At 44.7% G+C, this 5,522-nt stretch overlaps 1 pseudogene; it reads left to right on the plus strand.

Annotated features, from left to right (window-relative positions):
* The first annotated feature begins 500 nt into the window (after positions 1–500).
* Positions 501–5,522, plus strand: part of LOC112413297 (myelin protein zero-like protein 2 pseudogene) — a 5,721-nt pseudogene continuing 699 nt past the window's right edge.

Consider the following 5,522-nt stretch of genomic DNA (forward strand, 5'->3'; position numbering starts at 1 on the left):
CTGTCGGTCCTGTGCCCAAGCATCAGAGAACTACAGCCCCAGGAACCCGCGCCCCCGCCCCGCTTCCGGGTTCTCGCCAAACCCCACCTTCTTCTCCAGGAAGACGCGGCGCAATCCTACTTCCGAAAGCGAGCCGGAAGGACGCAAAGACCGCGCCGGGGCGGGGTCTCCGAGGAGGGCGTCCGGGGTCGGGGCCACGAGGGCGCCATTGTGACGCGTTCGGAGCGGAGCCGGGGATTGGTCGGCCAGGCGCAGGGCGGGGCCGGGGCTTGCAGAGCCGGGCGCTGCTGGGAAGGGAGGCGAGGGGTCTACGTGATTTCTCCTTGGGGGTAGGGCAGGGCTTGTGAGGCACGTCTGAGCTTCTAAAGTTACTGACTGGGAGAGTCCCCCAAACAGTGAGCCCAGACGACGCCTGGATAGAAGACCAGCGTGGTAGAAGGAGATGAGAGTCATTTCCTGCTGAGAAGGAAGGAGGGAACCGGGAACAGCGGAGACCGATAATGGCGGCTTTAGAGGCAGAACTTGAGGGGCGGCCGCAGGCTGTGCTGTCAGGTCTTGGGTCACTGCTCTGCAGGGTCATGGGACCTCGCCTGGCTTCCTCGGCTTGTTCCTTCAGACCAGTGGTCCCCAGCCTTTTTGGTACCAGGGACTGTTTAAGACAATTTTTGGGGGGTGGAGTTTCAGGCGGTAATGCGAGTGGTGGGGGGGATGGTTCCGGCAGTAATTCCAGCGATGGTTCAGGCGGTAATGTGAGCGATGGGGAGCAGCAGATGAAGTTTCGTTGCCTGCCGCTCACTTCCTGTTGTGTGGCCGGGTTCCTAACAGGCTAGGGACTGGTAGCGGCCCCAGGGGGTTGGTGACCCCTGCTTCAGGTCCGCAGGGCTTTCGGTTCAGGCCTGGTCCTCAGAGACAAAGTGCTGGGGCAGAGGATGTCACCACTAAGACCTTCACTTCTGGAAGAAACACGTACGCCAGTTTAGTGTCATTTGAGTTCCTGCTACATCCAAACCAGCCGTGTTTCTGCTCTGAAAAAGACACATCGAACTTTCCAGCCCTTGGCGACGAGTTATTTGTTAAGCACATGTACAGTGTCGAATTAGCAGTGTCAGGGACCAACAGTTGTCATATCCTGTAGCGAAAACTGCTAAGCAATCTCCTTTTGCTTTCCATCTTAATTATGATCAGGTTCAGCTCTAAGAAGTAAAGGAGCCCCCAGAGCCACCGTTGGTAGCTGGCCTGAATGCCCTGATATACGTAAGCGACGTCATGGAATTTTGATGTCAGATGAGGTCTCTGACGAGATGGAAGGTGAAGAAAATAAGACTAATCGTGCCTAAACAGATGGACACTGCAACCACAAAAAGATGACCAAACATCCCTTCCCTAGCTAACATGAGTGACTGTTGCTTCACTAATGATCCATTTGTCTTGCTTTCCAGATAAAAACTATTAAGCGAATCACTGAATTGCCCCACTTTCTGACAGCACCAGAGCAGACCCCTGTTTCCTTGGGCCTGCCCCCAAATCACCTAACACAAGCCTAAGCACTATAATAAGCCCTCTTTAACACCCATTTTCTGAGATGCATGGTTGCCCATAGTGTCAGGTCTCCCTCACTATAGCAGTTAACCCTTCATTGTTTGACCATAGCTATGTTTCGGTAGTCTTTGGTGGGCATCACCAGTATGAATAAACTTACATTTATGAATTATACATAACCATACAAAACTTTAGAGCCTATACTCTAACGAGAAATCAAAACAAACATTAATGTGAATGATAAAATGGGGCAAGATCTTGGTATATGAAAGGCTTGTATGCTAGATGCCATGTGGGATTGTGGTTTGGATTCTAGAACGGTAGAAGGACATAAACGGTAAACTCAGACTAAAGTCTGTAGTTTAATTAAGAGTATTATACCAATGTGAATTTCTTAGTGTTGACAAATGTGCCATGGTTATATAGACATTAAATACAGGGAAAAAAAGTAAAGGGTATACAGGAGCTCCCTGTACTATCTTTGCAACTTATCTGTAGACTTAAAATTATTCCAAAATAAAAATTTTATTTAAAAAAAGCTTATGCCCAGGGACTTCCCTGGTGGTCCAGTGGTTAAGAATCCACCTTCCAATACAGGGAACACAGGTTTGATCCCTGGTCGGGGAACTAAGATCTCACAAGCTGTGAGGCAGCTAAGCCTGTGTACTCTGGAGACTTCACGCCACAACGAAAAGCCCATGTGCCACAACTAAGACCTGATATAGCCAAATAAATAAATTTTTTTAAAAACATTAAAAAAAAAAGCTTATGCCCAATATACCCTTTAGGGAGAAGGATTATTTTTGCTTTGAACTGGGGTGATGGTTATTATATCTAGAGTGACCCCAGTATGAGCAACAGAAATGAGAAGAGGTGTAGTCAAGAGCAACAGCTCTAGTCACAACAGCTCTTCTGCCTCAATTCCAGCTTCTGGATCTTCCCTACCTGACATTTCAGGGTTCCTTCCTGGGTCCCCCCGTAGCCCCCCCTTCCCTCCCCTCAATCCCTCTGGGATTGTAGCCACAGTCACTGAAAGTGACCACACCTGGTCTAGGTCCTGCTTCACTATTTTGTCATCACATAGACAAAAGTAAGATTCCTGACTGCTTTCAGAGTGGAAGTAAGCTGTAAGTGGGTAAGAATCACAAAGATACAGGAGAAGTTGTGTCAAGGAAGCACTGTCAAGTCGAAGAAGAAGAAATGAAAATGCCTCTTTCAACTCTGCAAACACATGGACACATCTCCTGAGCTTTCTGTGGTGTGGTGTTGTCACACAGCCCCCAGCCATGACGCAGGCACAGGAATTAATTGATACTGTAATGGAAGGCATCAGGCTATGATACACCAACAAAACAGAGAATATAGGATACTCAAGCCTGGACCCCAGATAGTCACTGAGGGACTAAGTATAATAGCCCAGCTTTTCACAGTAACAGTGGATAGAAATTTTCATTCAGGTAATCCTCCTGCAGTAAAAGAAGGATACATATAGATGTCAAGGGCAGAAGAGAGGTTGAAAAAGGCTTGCTTGGTGACTTCCCTGGTGGCGCAGTGGTTAAGATATCCGCCTACCAATGCAGGGGACACGGGTTCGAACCCTGGTGCGGGCAGAGCAACTAAGACTGTGCGACACGACTACTGAGCCTGAGCTCTAGAGCCTGTAAGCCACAACTACTGAACCCGTGTGCCACAACTACTGAAGCCCATGCGCTACAAGAAGAGAAGCCACTGCAATGAGAAGCCCGCACAGCGCAACGAAGAGTAGCCCCCACTCGCCGCAACTAAGGAAAGCCTGCGTGCAGCAACGAAAGCCCAGCGCAGCCAAAAGTAAATAAATAAATTTATTTTTAAAAAAAAGAAAAAAAGGGCTTGCTTGACTTACAACAATTTGGACTGCAGAAGGAGCTTGTCTTCCAGAATCTGATGCCTTTCATTATGTGGTACGAGTGGTAGTAGCTACCTCTATAGCAGTGCTGTCCAATAGAAATATAATGTGAGCTGCAAATGTAATTTAAATTTTTTCTAGTAGCCACATTTACAAAAGTAAAAGCACAGGTAATATTAATTTTAATAGTTTTATTTGGATCAACATATCCAAAATATCATCTCATATGTAGTCAATATATAACATTATCAATGAGACATTTTATGTTCTTTTTTTATCCTTTGAAGCCTGGTGTGTGTCTTCCACTTACAACACATCTCCATATATTTTTTTAAGTCAGGAATTTTAATTTTTATTAGGAATACTTAATATTTAGATTTCATAAAATTTAGAGTTAAAAAAGCAGATTCCTATATCCATGTTGTTCCAAACATACTTAAAAATTTTTCCATAACTGAATTATGAGTTTTAAATTCACATTAAGGCAGGGATGTGGAGAAATTGGAACTCTGTGTGTTGCTGATAGGAATGTAAAATGTTGCAGCTGCTGTGGGAAACTGTATGATAACTCCTCAAAAATTTAAAAAGAATTACCATATGATCCAGCAGTTCTGTTTTCTGGATATGTAACTGAAAGAATTGAAGGCACAGTCTCAAGAGATAGTTGTACACCAATGTTCATAGCAGCATTATTTACAATAGTCAAAAGTTGGAAGCAACCCAAGTGTCCATTGCCAGATGAATGAATAAACAAAATGTGGTGTATACAGACAAGGGAATGTTACTCAGCCTTTTTACAAAGGGAGGAAATTCTGGAACATGAATTTGACGACCTTATGCTACGTGAAATAAGCCAGTCACAAAAAGACAAGTATTGTATGATTCCACTTACATGAAGTATCAAAAGTAGTCAGATTCATAGAGCCAGAAATTAGAATGGTGATGCTGCCAGACACTGGGGGGAGGCAGGAAATGGGAAGTTGTTAATAAGCAGAGAGTTTCAGGTTTTCAAGATAAAAATGAACTATGGAGATTGGTTGCACAATACCAAATGTACTTAACACTACTGAACTTAGAAATGTTTAGATGGTAAATGTTATGTTGTGTACTTGACAAAGTAAAAAGTCAGGTCCTCAGTCATACTAGCCACATTTCCAGTGTGCAACAAGCCTATGTGGCTAAATGGCCCCGTTATCACACAGTGCAGCTTTAGATGAAGGGAAAAGAGAACCAGAAATCCTACTATCTTCAGCTACCACTCTGAAAGGGTTGCCCTGGGGCTCTGTCTCTGCTCTAAGCCACTGCCTTTCTTCACTCCACCTGGAGGGGTTAGAACCTGTTACTTAAGTCTTAGGTGTGGTACTCCTACTAATCACTTCAGAAAAAAAGCTTCTGTTTCCTTGAGGCAGTTTCACTTGTATACAGAAGAAGTGTAGCCTTCTGAGGTGCTCGCCATCCACTGTAACTCTGTGGGTGTAGTATTTCTCAGAAGGAAGGCACCAGAGACTTCTTTAACTCCATTTGTCACCCCTGTGAACTTTTATCCCACAGTGGATTATTTCACACTGAATTTACTGTGATCCAACGTCTGGAATTTAAAAGCAGCTTTTATAAAGTCTCATTTGTGAAGAGCACAGACATTCAAAATCTTAGGGTGAAGGAGTGACAGGAAGCATTATCAAGGTTTGCTTCTGACTTTCCCTCTAGGGCCTAAGTGTACTGTGGTTTTCAGTACAATTTAGGGTTGCTCACAGGTGCTTGATAATATATTTTAGACAAGGATTGACTGGAGCTGTATTGTTTTTGTAGTAATCTTTGTATTTGATTACTACGTGATTTAATCAAATTTTCTATTCTCAGAGTCTTTAGTTACATGTGACTCCTGAGAATCTTTATTCGTTTTTTTTTCCTTGGCTGCACCACACAGCTTGTGGGATCTTAGTTCCCAGACCAGGGATCGAACCCAGGCCCTCGGCAGTGAAAGCATGGAGTCCTAACCACTGGACTGCCAGGGAACTCCCGAGAATTTTTATTCTTAAGAATAAAAATTCCTGGGCTTCCCTGGTGGCGCAGTGGTTGAGAGTCCGCCTGCCGATGC

The sequence above is a fragment of the Neophocaena asiaeorientalis genome, unplaced genomic scaffold, assembly GCF_003031525.2.
Source record: "Neophocaena asiaeorientalis asiaeorientalis breed wild unplaced genomic scaffold, Neophocaena_asiaeorientalis_V1.1 scaffold183, whole genome shotgun sequence".
NCBI lineage: Eukaryota > Metazoa > Chordata > Mammalia > Artiodactyla > Phocoenidae > Neophocaena > Neophocaena asiaeorientalis.